The sequence below is a fragment of the Alnus glutinosa genome, chromosome 6 (genome assembly GCF_958979055.1).
Source record: "Alnus glutinosa chromosome 6, dhAlnGlut1.1, whole genome shotgun sequence".
Classification (NCBI taxonomy): domain Eukaryota; kingdom Viridiplantae; phylum Streptophyta; class Magnoliopsida; order Fagales; family Betulaceae; genus Alnus; species Alnus glutinosa.
Window position 1 is genome coordinate 12,539,377 of NC_084891.1, and position 24,369 is coordinate 12,563,745.

Genomic DNA, 24,369 nt, shown 5'->3' on the forward strand with positions numbered 1-24,369 from the left:
TTTTGTGATCACATGTAGTATTTTGGGAGCACTTTCTTCAAGAATAAATCCAAATCCTTTGTCATGGAACAAAATGATAAGGAATATATCCCTTGATGTAGATTCAATGGGAATGATTATCCTAAAGCTCGGGCCTGAGCGCTACAGTGATATTTACTCAAACTTTGTTTTGTGCAAGGTGAGATGAAATCTCACAGGGTACAAAAAGTGTTAGTATTTTATGTTGGCAACATTTTGGAAGACAAAAACACTTTATGTAACGGTTGCTTTTTAAATAGGTTTATCAATTTTATTCAAAGTCTTCAAGTTTGAAAAATTGAAATGACTTCTAAAAGTAAAGTGTGTGCAACAAGTGTCAACAAAAATTAAAGCACAACGAAAAGTAAACGACACAAAGATTTTTGTTGACGAAGTGGAAACTCAGTTAAGAGAAAAACCACTTCGGGGCAGCCAAACCCAGGAATTCCACTATTCAGAAGACAAAGCTAGATACAAGACAGTAACACTCACATGTACCGATGCAGTGGTCGTACCTTGATCTCTGACGTGTAACCCAACACGAACGCTTCCCAACCAGGGTCACCTACCTGAAGGGGTCTTCAATGGAACTCCTTACCTTAGAGCCGACCTCTAAGATAGACTTCGGTTTACAGCACAACACACTTGAAAAACGGCTTTAGAGGAGATATTACGTCTCTGAGCATTAATGGAATTCACATCGAATTCTTGCAGCTCTAAGTGCCCAGGGGCCCCTATTTATAGGCTGGGGGTCAGAATGGGCGTCAGGCAAAATATGCCTAGGAGCCGTCCGGACGGTGAACTATGGCCGTCCGGACGGACAACTGTGCGACAGGATTTTCTGAAAATTTTCGTGGAGAAATCTTTCCTGTATAAGAACATCATCCTGACGGGATGGCTCGATCGTTCGGACGGATGCACGTCCGCTGCAAGTAATTTCCATAACAGGCTTCGCGCGTCTGGACCATTGGGCAGGAGCGTCCGGACGGCTAAACTTCAACACGAATTTCCATATCTGATGAGCGTGCGTCCGGACCATGAGGGGGAGACGTCTGAACGGTTGAAGTAGAATCGGCAGTTACCATATACGATGAACCAGCGTCCGGAACACAGTTGTCAGATGTCTGGGCGGTTCATTTTGAACTGCGATTATTGCCTTACGGAGATACGCCTCCGGACGGGATACCACATCGTCCGGACGGTTGATTGATCTTCCCTTTCTTGAAACTTGGAAAGAATCAGTGAACCGTTCGAGAACTGATAGGCGTCCGGACATGCTGCTGAAACGTCCGGACGGAGCAAGCTGGCAAAGAAGCTTCTCGATACGATGTAGGTGTCCGGACGGAAGAAACACATCGTCTGGACATATGATGCTTGTCTGTCTGATGTCCCGACGGAATGACACATTGTCCGGACGGCTGACAGGGAACTTGAAATTCTTCTAACTTCCAGGCAAAATCTTCTGACATCACTCTGAAAGTGGAATCCCTGTTTACCGCATCATTACACATAAGTGATTTTGTCCAAACACAGAATAAGGCCAAAATACTAACAAACTTCCCCTTTGGCCATTCTGGGACAAAAATCACTTGACCGGTTTGGAAATACATTCCCGGTCCAAAATAAAAATTACTCCCCCTTTTTGTCACAAAGGGACAAAGGGTAAACAGAGTAATAAAACAACCAACTGAAATAAAAATTACTCCCCCTAACGGTCTCAGAAGGACCCGAGAAACAGAGTAATATAAATCCAAGAGTTATAATAAACAACAAATTGTCTCAAAATAACAAAAAAAACAATAAAAAGTCAACAAAGAAACACGAGGAAATCAAACATCCTCTACCAGAGGTGTAGCTCTGGGAGTCCTACGTGCAGCCTTTGGTGCAGCAGCCTCATCATCACTACTCTCTGGATGATGGACTTGGAGACACTCCTGAAGGTCCAAGTGGGTCTGCTCCACCCTCTTGCTGATGGACCGCATTTCCAGCTGCATGGAGGACACGGACTACTGCATGGAGGACATCGACACCTGCATATTGCTCATCCCCCCCTGAAGAGCAGCAAGAGCCTCCATAATCTGAGAAACATTGACCTCTGGTTCAGAAGGCGGGACAGTGTGAGAGGATGAAGCTACGTTCGGAAAAGCAACATGCATCGCAGCAGGCATATCCTCCTCGGAATCCTCTCTTCGTAGCTGCGCATTTGACATCAGCAAAGTCTGTTTAATGAGGGGTTGTTTCATCTTCATCCTAGGCTCTCCATCTACATTGATACTAGACTGCAGGATGATCTGAGTAAGGAGGCAGCCAAAAGGAAGACCGGCAATGCCCTCATCACGAGCCTCGAGCATGACTCCCAGAATATGCTTGCAGAGACAGAAAGGAAAGTGAAAGTGAACATCATAAACAAACTGGGCCTTCTTCAATATCAGATTATTGCACCTGGTAACCGGCCATAGATTGTGCAGAATAATTTTGGCCAACATACGATGAGCTGGACCTAGAGCACCAATCTTGATGGAGGTCTGATGCCCCTCACCCAGTGGAACAGCATGGAAAAACTCTCGGAGCTCATCCATAGAATGAGGAAGCACCACCTGATTGAATGGACTGGCAGGTAGATTGAGAACAGGTACCCCGATAAACTGGCTGATGATCTGGGGATCAACAGTGTTTATGTGTCCGTCAACAGTGGACTGCAGTACCGTCCCACGCTCATCATCCTGAACAACCTCCAAGTTTGCATAAAAAAGTCGGACCAGCCTGGTGAGGACGACTCAAGCACAGGTATAGAGGTAGGTCCATTGATAATGCTGGATAGTCTCATGGATACTATTCAGCGGAGGCATCATGATATCTACACGGACCACGTTCCGTTCAGCAATGACAGTCCGGTCCATAATCTTCGCTTGTATTTCATTTTGCTCTGCTTCTGTCCTCTGACGGACCCGGTGCTAGGAACTGATGGCAGACATGATTCTGCAAAAAGAAAACCAACAAGAATATTCGAAAAAAAAAAAATAATCCCCAAAAACAATCTTGTTAGGTTAGCAAAAATTTTGGGCAGAATAACAACAGAAAAAGGACTTTTAAAAAAAAAACAGAAATTATCATAGTCCTACAAATAATCCCAAGATGGTATAAGCATCTCAAACTCTCAATAACACTCCTAATCAAATATTGAAATTCTAACAGTGTAAGAACTGAAAAGAATAGGACAAGAAAAATACTTGAAGAGTGATTGAGAATGCAAAGAGACACAAAGGGATGATATTACTCCAAAAACACCAAAGAAAATTACTCACAAAAAGTCAAAAAGTAGATTTTGTGGGGTATGGAGAAAATGGTTGAACTAGGCTATTTATAACCTCTGTGGGTCACCCGTTCGGACGGAGTTTTCAAGACGTAAGGACTCGTGGGCCTTGGGAACGTGCGTAATGGTCATGCTCATCCAGCCCAAATAAATTACCCATCCAAACGATGGTGACAGCGCACGTGAGTCCGGACGTACAACAAGACCTGTCCGGACTTCCAGAGAATACCGTCCGGACTCCAAGGAATACCGTCTAGACGCTCCACACTGAAACACTAGAAAAACTGAGAAGAATTTACAGAGATCAAATTTTCTCAAGTCAATGTCAGAATACGCATACATAATCAACTGATAACACAATCAGAACGCATCTCAAAAATAAACAGAGATATAAAAGGAAGTTGAGATTTCAATTAGCACAAATAATTTTTCCTGATCATATAAAAATCAAATAGGCAACTCAACGCAAGCAATGCGTGTGTGTGTGGAGACTCTTTTCCCACTAGGTAAGACTTTCCAAGACATGACAAATAGCAACTAGATTTTCTAGACATGAGAGAAAATCAAAGACAGATTAGCCAAAAGTCAAACCTTATAACTTGCTAGGGCCTAGACATCTTCATCTGATACACTCCCCCTAAGATACAACACATAGTTTGTTTTACTTGTACCATATAGGACAAGATAAAATTTTACTTGCTCATAGAGGGCAAGGTGAATTTAAGCACATAAGCAGTGATTAAACAGATTTAAAGCACAAAACTTTTTATGAAATACTGCTCGAATCTTATAGAACTGCAAACTGTAGGGAGTGCCAGAGTTTATAGATGCTAGGTTCAACTAGCCTGTGGTCAATTTGGCCATCTTATCAAGGACTTCTTCTCTTATCCAAAATTTACAAAAGAAAAGAGTCAGAGAAGGAAAGATGTACCTTTAGGGGGGCCCGGGATAGTGCACTTTTTCATCGCATGAGGAAAGAAGCTATCCTACTTTTGCATAAACAGGACAAACACTTGGCCAATATTGTCAAAACTCTCAATTATATCTAAGCATATTTAATCAATGCACAACGAATTGAGCTATCAGGTAAGAATACATGCAATATCTTATAATCCAAGAGAAAAAAAAATCCTGCAAATTCTCCCCAAATTTTATTTTATTTTTTTTAAAAAACAAAACAAAAACAACAAGCAATATGGAAAAGACATCATATGCTAAGGCACGATCAAACTTGTGTACGCTCAATGATGCCATTACAGAAAAACAGTCGCTCGACCTGCTTTTTCTCCCTTCCCCAAAAATACCTGCAAAGTTTTCTCAAGAAAACACAAGGGGGCAAACATAACTTGTTCCTAGATTGCATATAATATAACAAATACAATGAGCAATCAAACCTGATGCCATAGGATTAGGAACAGAATCCTAGGCATGAACACCCGAACCTGCTAGGTGCGTCGGTTCCCCCTCCTGGGGTAACTGTCCTTCTTAGCCCAAGTCTGCCTTCCAGTGGGTGGTTGCTGACAAGACTGCATCATCCACTCCATCATGTTTTGCATCCAAACAGGAGGCTCACCGGTGTATTACTCTTGAGGCCTTCTCAATTGCCTGGGTTTGCTCTTGAAAGTGCCACTCTGATTGGCTGGTACAAACCGCTGTTGAGGCCGCTGACGCTGAGGAGCATGAAACCAAGGGGTTTGGAACTGGTGTCTTAGTGCTTGTCCCCATGGTGCTTTATAGGATGCCTGATGGCAAGGAGTCTGATGCTAAGCTGCAGGTACAGTGCCATACTGAGCTTATCTAGGCACTTCTTTCTTGGCTTTGGCCTTTTGTACTTTCAAGAGGGAGCACTGAGGCCGTATATGCCCACTGAGACCGCAGTGATGGCCAATAGGAGGTCTTCTGATGGAATAAGGCTGCTGAGTGCCTGGAACATCAACATTGACCTTTTCCTTCTGTTTATCTTCAATAACTGGAGGAAGCTCTGGGACTGTAGGAGGCACAAACACAGTCTTTGAGGAAGAAGGAATATCAGAAGAGGAAGCTACATACCCGAGACCAGTCTTGTCATGTGGGCTCTTCTGGATGGACATCATACGAGTCAGCTTCTCATCAGTGACTCTCTCTAGCTGGAGCTGTGTCTCAAGTAGCTTTTCCTCGAGCTCCTGTATCTTGAGCAGCAATGAACTCTTCTCAGTATGCAGATTGTTCAGATCATTAACTTGTTGCTTTCGGCCTTCCCTCAGCTTCTCAAACTCTTTGTAGAGAGTTTTGTATGCTTCCTTGAGTCGTACCTCATTCTCACTATGCTCCGAATAATATGAGTCTTCTTCTTCAATATAAGGGGCCACAAAAGCCAGAAATTTGTCAGACTCTGGAGCATCTTCTTTGGACTCATCACTGAGAGTCACATTGTAAGCCTTCCTCTTGCCCTTCTTGAGATTCCCGCAATCGGCCCAGATATGCCCATAGCCTGAGCATTCAAAACATCGGGGTCCTCTGGGATCTTTCTTCTCGTCATCCTCTGGTTCAGCTTCTCTGAGAGGTTTCTTAGCTTTTTCAGAAAACTTCTTCTTGAACCGATCATCTTTCATTAGTCTTCTAAAGTTTTTGGCTAGCATCGCCACATCCTTTTCTTCATCCTCAGATTCTTCTTCAGAGGAGGCTTCTACCTTTTTTTTGGAAGCCTTAAGAGCAATGGTCTTTAATTTCTTGACCGGGGGCAGAGACACCTCGTATGTTTGAAGAGATCCAACCAGCTCTTCAATCTTCATCTCTTAAAGATCCTTGCTTTCCTAAATAGTTGTTACCATGATCCTGAAATGCTCGGGCAAAGATCTGAGAATTTTTCGGATGAGTTTTACATCCGAGATAGGTTTCCCAAGACTCACCATGGAGTTCCTTAGGTCACTTATTTTGGAGTAAAACTCTCCAAATGTCTCTTCCTCTAACATCTTAATTTCTTCAAATTTTGACATCAACATCTGAAGTTTGGCATATTTTACAAGTTTTGTGCCTTCATATGTTGTTTCCAAAATTTGCCATGCTACTTTGGCTGATTCGCAATTTGAAATTTTGGCGAATTCAGATGGAGAAAGTGCTTGGCATAGAGCATGGAGGGCTTTGTCATTTGAAAGACGAGCATTCTTTTGAGGGACTAGTTCAGGTGTTGTATCCTCAGGTTTAGTCCAACCAGTCTCAACAATACCCCAACAGTCAATAGATTTCAAAAAGAAATGCATATGTACCTTCCAATAGCCATAGTTCGAGCCGTCAAAGGCAGGAACAAAATTACGAGTTTGAGACATAATAGGGATAGAAGTCAAATATAAAAACACTCAAGAAATTAATCTTCTCAGAGTGTACCAAGCTCTGATACCAATTGAAAAATTGAAGCACAGCGGAAAGTAAACGACACAAAGATTTTTGTTGACGAAGTGGAAACTTAGTTAAGAGAAAAACCACTCCGGGGCAGCCAAACCCAGGAATTCCACTATTCAGAAGACAAAGCTAGATACAAGACAGTAACACTCACATGTACCGATGCAGTGGTCGTACCTTGATCTCTGACGTGTAACCCAACACGAACACTTCCCAACCAGGTTCACCTACCTGAAGGGGTCTTCAATGGAACTCCTTACCTTAGAGTCGACCTCTAAGATAGACTTCGGTTTACAGCACAGCACACTTGAAAAACGGCTTTAGAGGAGATATTACGTCTCTGAGCACTAATGGAATTCACACCGAATTCTTGCAGCTCTAAAGGCTGGGCCAGAATGGGTGTCAGGAAAAATATGCTTGGGAGCCGTTTGGACAGTGAACCATGGTCGTCCGGACGGACAACTGTGCGACAAGATCTTTTGAAATTTTTGCGGAGAAATCTTTCCTGTATAAGAACATCTTCCGGATGGGATGGCTCGTTCGTCCGGACGGATGCACGTCCGCTACAAGTAATTTCCATAACAGGCTTCGCGCGTCTGGACCATTGGGCAGGAGCGTCCGGACGGCCAAACTTCAACACGCAATTTCCATATCTGATGCGCGGGCGCTTGGACCATGAGGGGGAGACGTCCGGACGGTTGAAGTCGAATCGGTAGTTACCATATACGATGCACCAGCGTCCGGACCGTAGCTGTCAGATGTCCGGACGGTTCATTTTGAACTGCGATTCTTGCCTTATGGAGATACGCGTCCGGACGGGATACCACATCGTCCGGACGGTTGATTGATCTTCCCTTTCTTGAAACTTGGAAAGAATCAGTGAACCGTTCGAGAACTGATAGGCGTCCGGACGTGCTGCTGAAACGTCCAGACGGAGCAAGCTGGCACAAAAGCTTCTCGATACGATGTAGGTGTCCGAACGGAAGAAACACGACGTCCGGACAGATGATGCTTGTCTGTCTGATGTCCAAACGGAATGACACGTCGTCCAGATAGATGGAACAGTAGACAGATGGGCGTCCAGACGGGATGACACATCGTCCGGACGGCTGACAGGGAACTTGAAATTCTTCTGACTTGCAGGCAGAATCTTTTAACATCGCTCTGAAAATGGAATCCCTATTTACCACATCATTACACATAAGTGATTTTGTCCAAACACAGAATAAGGCCAAAATACTAACAAAGTTATATGGATAGGGTTCGTTTCAAGCCATGTGACTGGTCACAAATATCTAGAAGATGTCCATGAAGATTCCATGCATTTTCCAAGTCAGGTCAACTGGTTCCTGTGCAACCGTCTGGACGGGCCTTTGAAGGCGTCTGAACACCCCACAGTCTCTAGAAGCTTTAGCGTTGAAGATGTCTGGACGTCAGAGCAACACCGTTCGGACGCTAGGTCAAGCTTCTACAATTTCTACACAAAGTTGGATTTCAGTCGACACTATTTGGAAAATTTCTGCAGGACGTTCAGATGACGTGGCAACATGTCTGGACGCTACCTAGTGTTCCAGAATATTCTAGGTTTCCTTTAAGGACGTAGAAAGGAGTGACAGTGAAGATCGTCTGGATGCTCGGCCAAGCCGTCCAGACGTGGTCCTGTTATGGGAAGAATTGCTCTATTCTGGAAAGGCGGTCGCAAAAGACCGTCCAGACGAGGCTAACCTCTGTTCAGACGCCAACTCACCAGAGTCCGATTTTGAGAAGAATTAAGTTTTCGGTAAGCCTATAAATAGATGGCTCTAGGCTTGTTATTTGTAAGTGAAAATAAATATTGACTTCTAATTTAACCAAGTGTGTGTGTTTGTGTACAACAAAATATCTTAAATGCTGAATTTAAATAAGATAAGATATTTGTTACAAAGTGGAAACTCTGTGAAGAGAAAAACTACTCCGGGGCGGCCAAACCTAGGATATCCACTATGCTGAAAACAAAGCTAGTTACAAGACACTCGTACTCACATACCCTTATGCAGTAGTCATACCTTTAACTCTGACACGAAGCCCATTGTGAACGCTTCCCAGCCAAGTCTCCTACTTGAAGGGGTCTTCAATAGATTCCTTTACCTTACGGCCGATCCCTAAGATAGACTTCACACGAACTGTTGACCACACACCGACAATGGCTTGAGAGCTAGCGGATCTTCGATTCTCACCAAACACCCTCTCAAAGCTAAGAGAATTCAATACCGAATTCTGTACAATTGACAAGCCTAGGGCCCTCTATTTATAGGCTTACAAAAAACCTAAATCTGCTGAGATTCGGATTCTGGCTGTCGAGTGTTCAGACGGAAGTCAGCCACATCCGGACAATCTTTTGCGATTGCCTTTTAGAAACAGCGCAATTCTATCCTTATCAAGTCCACTTCCGGACGGCTTGGCCGAGCGTCTGGACGGTCTTCACTATAACTCCTTTCTGGGTTTGAATGGAACATTGGAATATTTTGAAATGCAGGACAGCGTCCGGACGTGTTGCCACGTCATTCGGACAACTAGTGGAGACTTCCCAAATAGTGTCGACTTCAGAAATCCAACTCCGCATTGAATGATGGTTGACCTAGCATCCGAACAATGTTGCTCTGTCGTCAGGACGTCTTCAACGTAATCTGCTAGACACGGCGGGGCGTCTGGACGCCTTCAAAGGCTCGTCCAGACCATTCCACAAGAATCGACTGTCCTGACTTGGAAATTGCATGGAATCTTCATGGATATCTTCTTAGAAACTTGTGACCATACACATGGCATGAAATGAGACACTATCCATATTACTTAAAGACTCTGAATAGAACCGATAATCCTATTAAAAAGCAACCGTTACATAAAGTGTTTTTGTCATCCAGAATGTAGCGAACATAAAATACTAACAAACTCCCCCTTTGGCCATTATGGGACAAAAAACACTTGACATGTTTGTAAATACAATCCCCAAAAACAAAAAATACTCCCCCTTTTTGTCACAAAAGGACAAAGGGTCAACAGAGTATAAAGAAAAACCATAACCAAAATAAAAATAAGAGAAAAGAATAAGGTTAGGTCTTCAACAAGAAATCAGCACACACATGTATCAAAACTTGATAAAACAGTCAAATAGCTCGTCAAAAATACAAAAACATATAAAGAAGAGTCCAGTAATCAATGAGCATAAATTTCCTTGCAGACAAAATTTTTTCAATATTCAACTAAACTCATGCAATGCGTGCGTGTGTAAAGACTTTCTCAATAAGGTATGAAGTTCACTGTTATGACTTAAATCACCCGCATTTTCTAAATAAGAGAGAATCAATGTTAGATCAGTCAAGGTCAAACTTTATTTTACTAGGGCCTAGCCACCCTCATCTGATACACTCCCCCTAAGCTGCAGCACTTTTCTTTTACTTCGTCCTTTAGTTACTATCTATTTCCACAATAATTTGGTCACTGACTGTGTCTATAGGGACAAGTTCAGGAACAGATCTATAGCACAAAAGTATTGGATCTTTTTATTTATCCATATTTATTCAGATTTGAATGCTTTTTACAACTTGGTGCTGCAACCTAGAAAGAAAGCCAGAATTTATGGGTTGTAGGTTCAACTAGTGAGTTGCTAAATTTGACCGTCTTGGCAAAAGAAATCTCTCTCATTTAGAATTTCTAAAAGCTAAAAGTCAGAGAGGAAAAAAAATATACCTTAGGGGAGCCTTGGATAGTGCACATTTTTCATCACATGAGAAAAGCAACTATCTAGTAAAGATGCAACAGAAAAACTCAGCACATATCAGATTTTGAATCTTAACCATATGAATGTATATTCTATCAAGGCACAGAGAACTGTCAAAACAGATAAATATACATGAGATAGCTGAAAACTTTAGAAGAAACCTTGCATCAAATCCCTTTTCTTTTCTTTTTTTCTTTTTTTTTTTAATTAAAAACAAATCAACATGCATAAAAGGAAAAGAAATGACAATCAGTCCAAGTATGTAGGGTAAGGACAAACCTGACCTCAGGGAGAGACGTTTACCTGTACCAAGACAGAAAAGCAGTTGCCCGATGTTCTTTGTCTGTCATCCCTATGAAATACCTACATAAATTTCTCAAGACAACAAGAGAAACTATATAGGGATAAAAAAATGGTTCCATAGCATGCACAAGATATGACAATATAAAAGATGCAATGCAAGAGTACCTGACATGCACTAGGATTTAGGAACCTCATTCCTAGGCATGTGTGACCTCACCTACTAGGTGGGTTTGCTCCCCCTAGGGAAGTGAGTGTCCTTATCCTGTCCTCAATCCTTTGGCTGCAGATCCATATATCTGATCAAGCTCCGCATAAAGCTGCCAGCAATGGGCAATTCTTCATAGGATGGATCCTTTTTAGGCTTCTGCGGCTTTTCCTCATGATGCTGAGATTTGTTCTTCTTTGGCAACCAGACCTGTTTTACAGAAACAAACCTCTGATGTTGTCGCTAATGCCTTGAAGCATGATATCTTACATGAGGTCCAGACTTTCTAGGTGGGTATTTTCGAGGCTAAGGACCCCTGGGTCTAACATGACTATTAACTCCACATTGGTGACATATAGGAGTTGTGTGCACTGGTGGAGCATACCTTGATAATTTCCTCTGAGCCTGATGCTTCCTAGGAGGTCTGGTGCTAGCAGAATCTTTCTTTGGCAACTCATTCTTCACTTTAGACCTTTGAACAAGTACGTGGGGGCACTTGGGTCGGATGTGACCGCTCAACCCATAGTGGTGGCAAATAGGGACAAACTTTTGGGTGGGTTGTCTCCTATGTTGAGGAACATATTTTGTCTTGGAATGTTCTTCAACATCTTTCTCCTTCTTAGGAGCATTCTTCTTATTCCAAGTTCTTGGGAATTTTAACTAACCACAATTTGGTCTAATATGTCCCACCATCCCACAATGATGACATGTAGGTAGGCTTCTCCATATAAAATGCTCAGACTTTGCAGGAGTAGTATTATCATTCTCACAAGAAACCATAATAGTCTTACCTTTGTCATTCTGAGGCTCTGAACCTGAGGGCTTCAAAAACATAGTTCTGGAAGTAGAGCAATGTTGGAGGAATCAGTAGCTACATACCCGAGACCAGTTTTGTCAGATGAGCACTTCTGGCCTGTCAACATCTGAGCTATCTTGTTATCTGAGAACTTCTCCAACTGTAACTGTGCATCCATCAGTTTATCTTCCAAGTCCGTGATCTTTTGAAGTAATGTGTCTCTCTCTATCTTCGTCGTGTTCAGTGTTATCACCTTTTTTCGATTGGACTTTCTTAGCTTCATGAGTTCCATGTACATGACACAATATTCCTCTTTTAGTTCTTCGTCACCATGCTCAGAGTAGTAAAGATCGTCCTGGTTTTCACGTGTAGCCACACGTGTTAGACACTTCTCAGGAGATTCTTCTTCTTTCTCAGACTCATTGCTAAGAGTTGCAATGTAGGCCTCCCCTTTAGCCTGTTTAAGATTTGTACATTCAGTTCTCATGTGCCCAAAGCCAGAGCACTCTCAACATCTCTGACCTCTTGGATCTTCTTCTGGCTCGGCTTCAATGGGAGTTTCCCACAATTCTTCAATGAGTTTATCAGTCTTCATCAATTTATTGATCTTGTTGGCGATCATGGCTAACTCTTCTTCATTATCTGAGTTTTCATCTTATGAGACTTTGCTTTTAGTTGCTTTGATGGCCACCCCTTTTGCTTTCTTGACTGAGTGTAGGGAATACTCAAATGTTTGAAGAGATCCCACCAACTCTTCAATCTTCATAGAATCTAAGTCCTTGCTTTCTTCAATGGAAGTTACTTTAATCCTGAAACGCTCTGGCAAAGACCTTAGAATCTTTTTGATGAGTTTTGCATCACAAACCTTCTTCTCGAGACTCACCATCGAGTTTCTCAAGTCGTTGATCCTGGTGTAAAACTCATCGAATGTCTCATTCTCTAACATCTTAATTTCTTCAAATCTAGAAATCAACATCTGGAGCTTGGCAGATTTAACAAGTTTGGTTCCCTCATATGTTGTTTATAAGATTTGCCGTGCTTCTTTAGCGGATTCACAATTTGAAATTCTTGTGAATTCAGATGGGGAAAGAGCTTGACATAGAGCATGGAGGGCTTTATCATTGGAAAGTCGTGCACTATTTTGAGCAACAGATAGTTCGGCAGTTATAGCCTCTGGCTTAATCCAACCAGTTTCTACAATTTGCCAAACATCAATAGATTTTAAAAAGAAGCACATACAAGCTTTCCAATACCCATAATTGGTGCCATCAAAGGCAGGAATGCAATGAAGAGATTGAGACATTATATAAAAAACATTGAAGTCAAAAGGATCACACTCAAGAAATAAATCTTAAATAAAGTATACCAAGCTTTGATACCAATTGAAATTAAAATATTGACTTCTAATTTAACCAAGTGTGTGTGTTTGGGTGCAACAAAATATCTTAAATGCGAAATTTAAATAAGACAAGATATTTGTTAGGAAGTGGAAACTCTGTGAAGAGAAAAGCCACTCCGGAGCAGCCAAACCTAGGATATTTACTATACTAAAACAAAGCTAGTTAGAAGACACTCATACTCACATACCCTTATGCAGTAGTTATACCTTTAACTCTGACATGAAGCCCATCATGAACGCTTCCCAACCAAGTCTCCTAATTGAAGGGGTCTTCAATGGATTCCTTTACCTTAGGGCCAATCCCTAAGATAAACTTCACATGAACTGTTGAGCACACACCGGCAACGGCTTGAGAGCTAGCGAATCTTCGATTCTCCCTAAACACCCACTCAAAGCTAAGAGAATTCAATACCGAATTCTATACAATTGACAAGACCAGAGCCCTCTATTTATAGGCTTACAGAAAACCTAAATCTGCTAAGATTCAGACTCTTGCTGTCGAGCATCCTGACAGAAGTTAGCCACATCCGGACGGTCTTCTGTGATTGCCTTTCAAAAACAACGTAATTCTATCCTTATCAAGTCCACGTTTGGACAGCTTGGCCGAGCGTCTGGACGGTCTTCACTATTACTCCTTTCTGGGTTCGAACGGAACACTGGAATATTCTGAGATGCTGGACAGTGTCTGGACGTATTGCCACGTCATCCGGACGACTTGTAGAGACTTCCCAAATAGTGTCAACTTCTGAAATCCAACTTAGTGTTGAATGATGATTGACCTAGCGTCCGGACAATGTTACTCTATCGTCTGGACGTCTTCAACGTAATCTGCTAGCCACTAGGAGGCGTCGGGATGCCCTCAAAGGCTCGTCCAGACGGATGCACAGGAACTGACTGTTTTGATTTGGAAATTGCATGGAATCTTCATGGACGTCTTCTTAGAAACTTGTGACCATACACATGGCATCAAATGAGACATTGTCCCTATTACTTGAAGACTCTGAATAGAACCGATAACCCTGTTAAAAAGCAACCATTATATAATGTCTTTTTGTCATCCAGAATGTCGCCAACATAAAATACTAACAGTAGGAATTTAGTATAGAATTTCGTAGTGCTTAGAGAGGGTGTTTAGGGAGAATTGAAGATTCGCTAACTCTTTAGCTGTTGTCGGTGTGTGCTCTTTGTTCATGTGAAGTCTATCTTAGGGGTCAGCCCTAAGGTAATGGATTCCATCAAAGACCCCTTCAAGTAGGAGACTTGGTTGGGAAGCGTTCACGATGGGCTCGTGTTATAGTTAAAGGTATGACTACTGCAATAGATTTTGTGAGTACATGTGCTTTGTAACTTGCTTTGTCTTTGGATAGTGGATTTCCTGAGTTTGGCTGCCCCGGAGTGGTTTTTCTCTTCATAGAGTTTCCACTTCATCAACAAATATCTTGTCTCTTTTATTTTGTTGCACACGAACACACACTTGGTAATTTAGAAGTCATTATTTATTTTCAATTTATATCAGAGCTTGGTACACTCTGGTTTAGATTTATTTCTTGAGTGTGATCTTTTATTAACTTTTAGTTTTTCTTTGTCTATCTTGTGATGGAAAAAGGTGAACTCCAAAAGAGGTGTGACAAATTGTTTAAACAATTTGAAAGTTGTAAAACTTCTAGCATAGTTCATCTTCAAAGACTTAAAAATTTTGAAATAGAAAAAGATGTGTTTATTAAAAAAATGAAGTCTTTAGAAGATGCTCTAATGCACTCAAAACTGCCTTTGGAAAAACCTTGTGATTTTGATATGAGTAATGATGATGCTACATCTTCTTCGCATGCTATGCCTATTCATAGAATTATGTTTGTCAAACCTAGCATGTCTACTCATCATCCTCATACTTCTAGTGGGAATAAAGGTAAAAGGTACAATTCTACCCCTATCTATCATTATTGTGGTATTAGTGGTCATATTCGCCCTAATAGCTTTCAATTACACTCTCAGAAGCCATGGGATAAAAAGCAGGTACCTAGGGATGATGAGCCTGGTATTAAAAATCAAGTCAAAAATTTATATGATCAAGTTGAGCTCATCAGTAAAAAATTAGAGAGTCCTACCCCTCATGAGAAAAATTATGTCCTGTCTAAAAAGGGAAAGAATACCCCTAATAAGCAAGTTTGGATTAAGAAAAGTGACAATCTTTGTTTAGTTGCTCACACTGCTTTTAAAGTCCTAGATACTTGCTTGTGGTATTTGGATAGTGCTTGATCCAAACATATGACAGGAGAAAAAGGCACTTCTTAAAGATATTCAAATGGGCAAAGAAGGAAAAATTGCCTCTGGAGATGGTAGTCAAGCCAAGGTAATCGGCAAAGGACAGATTGACATTCCAAGTTTAGGGGTATCTCAAAAGGCCCTATATGTGGAGGGTCTCAAGGCGAATCTCCTCAGCATAAGCCAATTTTGTGATGATGACTTGGTTGTCCAATTCTCCAAAAAGGAATGCAACGTCTTTGACAACAATGGAAAGTGGCTAATGGGAGGAGAAAGGACTAATGACAACTGCTATGGCCTCCCTGGTCTCTCCTCATATTCTCAGATTATCTGCAATAAAGCTACCATTGATGACAGTGAGCTGGGGCAACAACGGTTGGGTCATCTAACTTCACTGACATGCTCAAGATTGCTAGTAAGGAAGTTGTTAAAGATCTTCCTAAAATGAAAGACACTGGGAAGGGAGTTTGCGGTCCATGCCAGCTAGGAAAACAGACTCGTGCTGCTCATAAGAAAACGTCAGGTATTCGTACTTCTCATAATTTAGAATTGCTACATATGGATCTCATGGGTCCTACCAGAACCTCTAGTCTTGGTGGGAGGAAATATATTCTGGTTATTGTAGATGACTATTCTCGATACACTTGGGCTCTTTTTCTCCGGGAAAAGTCTGATGTTTTTTAAGCCGCTCAGCAGTTGTTCAAAAAGATCAAGATATAGCAAAATTGTCCCATCATGAGGATCCGCAGTGATCATGGCAGAGAGTTTGAAAGTGCTTGGTTTGAAGAATATTGTCTCTCTTATGGCATTCAACAAGAGTTTTCCTCTCCAATTACTCCTCAACAGAATGGGGTTGTGGAACGGAAAAACAGAGTTATACAGGAGATGGCTCGAGTGATTATTCATTCTAAAAATCTTGCTCAACATTTTTAGGGAGAAGTTGTCAACATACATGTCATATCATCAATAAATTCTACCTGAGGCTAGAGACTAGAAAGACACCTTACGAGATCTGGCGAGGTAAGAAAGCCACTGTTAAATACTTTCGAATTTTTGGTAGTAAATACTTTATTCTACGTGACAGGGAAAATCTGGGAAAGTTTGATCCCAAAAGTGATGAAGGCATATTTTTGGGATACTCCAACAGTCGTGCCTACAAGGTCTACAACACTAGAACAAAAACTGTGATGGGGTCCATTAATGTGGTCATTGATGATGAACTTGGGGCACAAAGCAAGGGAGAGATTCCTCAGTCTTCCCTAGAAGCACTACCTTCTCCCACAAATGATGTGAGCAAGCCTTCCTCTTTAGCAGTTGATCCTGTATCTATTCCTCATGTCTCTTGGGTCAAGCTCAATCATCCTTCTAAGCAGCTTCTGGGGAATCTCAGTGAAGGCAGGTGATTGAGAAGCAGAATAATCAACCCCTTAGATGAGGTTGCTAATCAAGTGACTTACAATTGCTATCTGGCTCAATTTGATATGAAGAAAGTGGATTAAGCTCTGTAAGATGACAGCTGGATTATCGCTATGCCTGATGAGTTGCATCAATTCACTCGTAATGATGTCTAGACTTTGGTTTCCAAACCGTCTGACCACAATATCATCGACACAAAGTGGATATTCAAGAACAAATCAGACGAACAAGGCACATTGATCCGAAATAAAGCACCGCTTGTTGCTCAAGGGTATACTCAGATTGAAGGGGTAGATTTTGACGAAACCTTTGCCCCAGTTGCTCGCCTTGAATCCATTAGAATCCTGCTCTCTATCTCTTGTCATCTAGGATTCAAGCTTTACCAGATGGATGTTAAGAGTGCCTTTCTGAATGGCATTCTTCAGGAAGAAGTCTATGTAGAGCAACCGAAAGGATTTCTTGATCCTCACTATCCTCAACATGTCTATAAGCTGAAGAAAGCCTTGTATGTTCTCAAGCAAGCTCCATGGGCATGGTATGAGAGATTAACCACTTATCTTCTAGAAAAAAGGGTTTCACAAGAGGACAGGCAGATCAAACTCTCTTCATCAGAAATCAAGGAAATCACAAACTCATTGCTAAAATCTATGTGATATCATCTTCAGAGCAACATTAGATTCTCAAGCTCATGAGTTTGCTGAAGAAATGAAACAAGAATTTGAAATGAGTATGATAGGTGAGTTGACCTATTTTCTAGGGATGCAAGTCAAACAAACCTTTGAAGGGATCTTTATTTCTCAAGCCAAATATGCAAAAGATCTAGTGAAACGATTGGTCTAGATGGGAAAAGCCATGCATGTACTCCCATGAGCACAAGTGTCAATATTAGTGCTGATCTGACGGGCAAGCAAGTAAATCCTACTCTTTACAGAAGTATGATCGGAAGTCTTCTCTATCTCATAGCAAGCCGACCGGATAATACCTTCAGTGTCGCAATTTGTGCTCGATTCCAAGGTAATCCTAAGGAATCTCATCTCACCGCAGTCAAGCGCATCATCAAGTATATAAATGCCGTAGTTAATTATAGTATTTGTTTTTCTAAAGAAACAAATCTTGTGCTTGCAGGATACTCTGATGTAGATTGGGCTGGAAGTTGGAAATGCTGATGATAGGAAAAGCACATCTGGAGGATTTTTTTTATTGGTACTAATATGGTAGCTTGGATGAGTCGAAAACAATCCTCTATTTCCCTCTCAACTACTGAGGCTGAGTTCATTGCTACTGGATGTTATTGTACCCAATTACTTTGGATGAGGAAATTGCTCTGTGATTATGGCTTCAGTCAAGACACTATGGTCATCCACTATGACAATGCCAGTGCTATAAATATTTCCAAGAATCCAGTTCAGCTGTAATGACCCCCTTTTTACAAAAGGCGTAAGTAATTATATCTAGATAATTACGTGTCATTACTACTTCAGAGACGATGAATCTCGCAGCGGAAATAAATATGAATATCTTTTTTTTTTTTCTTTTAACCAATAGGTACAATTCCCTTTCAACACGTTTAGAGCTTTGACTGAAATACCTCATAATGCATTAAACATGGTAAAGGAGTCTTACAAATAAATACACACAAAACGATAACATAAGTGCCACATACGGCACAAATCCTACATAACTATAGTCATATTACAAACCAGGAAATGAAACACAAGTAGTCTAGAGGGTGCATAAAGTAGACATGACATAAACATAAAAGATAGACTATTCAGTAAGTCTATCACAAAATAGGGAACACTAGACAGTCTCATCTATGAAATCAGGGTCATCATAATGATCCTAATAATCTTGGAACTCCTCTGTGTTGGTTCTTGCACAATCATCTATGAGACGGTGGTTATAACCACAACCCCATATTTACATAGGTGAGCTAACTGACATTCAACAATATCATGTATTATGCTTTATTTAAGGACAGGGAAAACATAATGATGAGATGACAGTTTTATAGGCAGAGTCTTAAACAGTTCAATATAATGATTTCACTCAACTCTCTACATGGACCATTCTCCGATTAGCAGCTATCCTCAGGGCACATTCCCCCAACATTACTTTTTATTAACATATTCTCGTTCTATCAAAGACCTCCCTCCTCTAGTACTTCGTATGCCGTTCCAAACAATGTGATTATTATGGTTTTCGATTCAAGTAAATCTCTATCATGAACCTTTGGGAGCTGTTCTTTCCCAATATTAATAGATTTATTATTCACAGTATGCAATAATCATTCACACGCATCCAATTAAAATAAAACATAAATAGAATACTATTGAAATTCAATACTACCCTCAGTAAGTAATTTATACTTACAATCCTTTGCTTCAACGAGGTCCACAAAAATATTAACTGCAGGATTATATTCATGAAATACTAGATTAGTAAATAGTGCTATGAAAATTATTATTTACCACTATCTCTTCTAGTTCTTTATTAAAAGGAATCATTATTTGTTTGGATATCACAATAGCTACATTTTATATTTACAACCTTGTCCTTTTTGTACTAATAGATAAGATAATATATATACATTTTCTATCTAAATATATTTCTTGATGGAGATCAAGGCACCGCTTTGAAGGATCTCGTTCAAGTACCAATTGGGCCGGTTACAAGAGCACGAGCAAAGAAGTTCAAGGATGTGCTCAACGGACTCATCCAAGAGTTATGGGCTCAAGCAAATTCGGGGAGGCCCATTGAGCATGATCCACGTGGGCAACAAAGAATTTTCACCTTGATTCAAGTTCTAGAAGGATCCGGTCAAGGCTAAGAACTGCTGAGATTGTTCGTTAATTTAGAAGGATCGGATTGCAAGACTTATTTCCTTTACCTACCTAAGATCTTTATTTATTTTCTTTCCTTGCTAGGAATTGATTTGGACTTTATTTTCTTTCCTTGCTAGGAATTGATTTGTTTACTTATTAGGATTAGAACTACTTTCTCCGCAAGTAATTTTCTTGTATAAATAGGTGTACCTACCATGTAATCGAGGAGACATTGATGATTCATAAAACTTGTGAGGTTTTATTCTCTTTGGTTCTTTGAAGAACTACTCGAACTTATCGGGATTTCCCGTGGCGTTCATCTCGACTTATCAAACGGAATTTCCACCACCGTTTGTGGCGTCTTCCTTATACCGAGGTTCTTGTTTGTCATAAACAACGGGTCGAGGTTTTTCCATTCGAATCTGTCCTTAGAACGGTCTTGGGTTCCCTTTCGTTGTTGGGTCTCGTTATTCTTTACGAGGTTCACATCATTTGGTATCAGAGCTCAGTTTCTAGTTCAGGTTTGCATATCCCTTCACATCACTATTTTGAAATTTTATTTCATTATTCTTAAAAGCCAGTTGCTAATCATCAAAAAAAAAAAAAAAAAATCGCGTCAAAATTCAGATTTGTGATTTTCGTGAATCTTTGCTTTAATTTTTCAGATTTGAAATTTTCAGATTTGAATTCCATTCTTAATTGATTACGCGAATCTTTGCTTTAATTTTTCAGATTTGAAATTTTCAGACTTGAATTCCATTCTTAATTGATTACGCGAATCTTTGCTTTAATTTTCAGATCAATAATTTCAAGATTTGGATTTTCTTTCCATATCTGCAACTTCCATATTTGAATTACATGTCGCTTTCAATTGTCCTTTGTATAGTTTCATGTGCTTGTTGACATCTGATCAATCGTTTTTGGCAATTACAATTATTATTGCTGCTTGTGACTAGAAAAAAAAAAAAAAAATATTATTCTGTGCTTCCAAAATTCCAAACTGTCATATTCCTTCTATTTCTAATCTGAAAATTTCCATATTCCTTGTGTTCAAATCTGAAATTCCTTGAGTAGTTCTGGGTGAATTGTTGCTGGAAATTTTGAGTTGTTTGTTTAGTTTCAAAAGAACTAAGAGAGAATTATCTAGTGGATAAAGACAAGAGTGGTGAGAACATCAGAGGGTAAAAGCCATATTATTTTGAGTGAAACACAAGTGGAGAGTGATCCACCTTCTTGAGTGTAAACACGTAAGGGAGTGATTCGTGGGGATATTTTTTTTCTTTCTAACCTTTGTTTTGCAGCAATCATGTCTCACGATAGTGGTAAGAGCATTGTCGAAGGTGATACAAAATTGGCCGATCCGAAAATGTTTATGGAGGCCATGATGAGTGAGATGAGGCGAGTGATGAAGATGGAGATGGAGCAGGTTCACGAACGGATAGATCAGATGGAGAATAGACATGAGGAGCAACCACAAAACGGTCGTAATTTTCGTAAAAGGGAAAGAGTTCCACCGAGGGAGGAGGTTGAAGAGCGTTATGGGTCTGGTTTTGATGAAGAAGAAGATCGGGGTTCCATTGTTAACAATAGGAGACCTGGAGGAACATTTAGAGAAGCTAGGAATCGTGAAGATAACAACTTGGGTGGTATTAAGATGAAGATTCCGTCCTTTCAAGGTAGATCTGATCCTGAGGCATATCTTGAATGGGAGAAGAAGATGGAGTTCGTGTTTGATTGTCACAACTACTCCGAGACAAAGAAGGTAAAATTATCTGTGATTGAATTTTCTGAATATGCTATTACTTGGTGGGATCAGCTTGTGATAAACAGGAGGCGGAATAGAGAACGCACAATAGACACATGGGAAGAGATGAAAGTAGTGATGAGAAAACGGTTCGTTCCAAGTTACTACTACCGAGAGTTGTACAAAAGGCTACAAGGTCTTAGACAAGGGAGTCGAAGCGTAGAGGATTACTACAAGGAGATGGAGATTGCTATGATCCGCGCTAATGTAGAGGAAGATCGGGAGGCTACAATGGCTAGATTTTTACTTGGCTTAAACCGAGAGATCCATGATAAGGTAGAGATGCAGCATTATGTGGAATTGGAAGATATGGTGCATATGGCTATCAAAGTGGAACAACAACTCAAGAGAGGGAGTGGGACACGTGCAGGCCATAACTCTAGTTCTACCTGTTGGAAATCGAGTCAAGCCAAGCCGTTGGACAAGTCACAAACGCCCAAACCCGAGCCCAAGTCCGTGACCACCAGCCACGTTCCTCAAGGTAAAACCGAAGCCTCTACTCTAGGAATCGTGATATTAAGTGTTTTAGATGTCAAGGCAGGGGCCACATAGCAAGTCAATGTCCAAACAAGCAAGCCATGGTGTTGCAAGCCAATGGAGAAATTGTGACCGATAATGAAGATTCTGACACCGACAACATGCCGCCATTGGAGGATGTTTCCGATGAGGAGTATTTAGCCCCTGACGCATTGACATTGGTGGCGAGAAGAGCATTGAGCTTGCAAGCAAAAGGAGTTGATGAAGTACAGCGGGAGAACATCTTTCACACTAGGTGCTACGTTAAAGACAAGGTATGTAGTGTGATTATTGATGGTGGTAGTTGTACTAATGTTGCAAGCACAATTATGGTGGAGAAATTGGGATTGCCCAAGATAAAACATCCTAGACCGTACAAGTTGCAATGGCTAAATGATAGTGGTGAGAAAAGGGTGAACAAGCAAGTGTTAGTTGCATTTCGAATCGGTAAATATGAAGATGAAGTGTTGTGTGATGTAGTACCGATGCAGGCGGGACACTTATTGCTAGGGCGTCCATGGCAATTCGATAGGCAAGTGAAGCATGATGGCTTTACGAACAAGTACTCTTTTGTACTTAATCAACGATCAATCACTCTTGTACCATTGACACCGCAGCAAGTATACGAGGATCAAGTGAGATTACAAAAGGAGAGTGATCAAAAGAAAGAGAGTGAGCAAAAGAAAAAGTGTGAAAAACAGAGAGAGGCCGAGAAAAATGAGAGAGAGAAAGAAAATCAAAGTTCGGCCCTTGAGAGAAAATTAGAGAGAAAACAAAAGAATTTTTATGCAAAAGTGAGTGAGATCAAGCGGGCAATGTTTTCAAAACAGCCGATGATTGTACTTTTGTACAAAGAGGCACTTTTAAACAATAACGAACTTGACCTTGCTTTTCCTAGTTCTATTGTTTCTCTTTTGCAGGAGTACGAGGATGTCTTCCCCGAGGAAACACCACATGGGTTACCTCCAATCCGAGGGATTGAACATCAAATTGATTTAGTTCCCGGTGCAACCATCCCAAACCGACCAGCTTATAGGAGCAATCCCGAGGAGACAAAGGAGCTTCAACGGCAGGTAAGTGAATTGTTGGAGAAAGGGCCCGTGAGGGAGAGCATGAGCCCATGTACGGTTCCGGTCTTACTTGTACCTAAGAAGGATGGGACGTGGAGAATGTGCGTTGATTGCCGAGCCATCAACAACATAACGGTAAAGTATCGTCATCCTATCCCACGCTTAGATGATATGTTAGATGAGCTGCATGGTTCTTGCATATTTTCTAAGATTGATTTAAAAAGTGGTTATCATCAAATTAGGATAAAAGAAGGAGATGAATGGAAAACCACCTTTAAAACAAAATATGGTTTGAATGAATGGTTAGTTATGCCTTTTGGTTTGACTAATGCTCCGAGCACCTTTATGAGACTTATGAACCATGTTTTGCGTGCATTTATAGGCAGATTTGTTGTTGTCTATTTTGATGATATACTCATTTATAGCAAGAACATAGACGATCATGTAGTACATTTGAAATCCGTTTTAGATGTGCTAAGGAAAGAAAAGTTGTTTGCTAATTTAAAGAAGTGCACTTTTTACACCGATAAGCTTGTATTTTTGGGATTTGTTGTTAGTGCACAAGGTATACAAGTTGATGAGGAGAAGGTACGTGCAATCCAAGATTGGCCAAGCCGCACAAGTGTAGGTAATGTTCGTAGTTTTCATGGACTTACTAGTTTCTACTGGCGGTTCGTGAAGGACTTCAGTAGCTTAGCCGCACCGCTTACCGAAGTGATCAAGAAGAACGTTGGATTTCGGTGGGGAGAAGAACAAGAGAAAGCATTTCAATTAATCAAAAAGAAAGCTGACTTTGTGAAGCAGATTCATGAGAAAGCAAGACTCAACATTGAGCGAAGAACGGAACAATATGCCACACAAGCCAACAAGGGACGTCGCAACCTGGTTTTTGAACCCGGAGATTGGGTTTGGCTGCATATGAGAAAAGAAAGATTCCCGGTGAAAAGACGTTCCAAATTGCTCCCAAGAGGAGATGGCCCTTTTCAAGTCCTCGAGCGTATCAATGACAACGCTTACAAGCTAGATTTACCTGGTGAGTACAATGTCAGTACCACTTTTAATGTTACTGATTTGAGTCCTTTTGATGTAGGTGATGATTTGAGGGCAAATCCTTCAAGACGAGGGGAATGATGGAGATCAAGGCACCGCTTTGAAGGATCTCGTTCAAGTACCAATTGGGCCGGTTACGAGAGCACGAGCAAAGAAGTTCAAGGATGTGCTCAACGGACTAGCATGATCCACGTGGGCAACAAAGAATTGTCACCTTGATTCAAGTTCTAGAAGGATCCGGTCAAGGCTAAGAACTG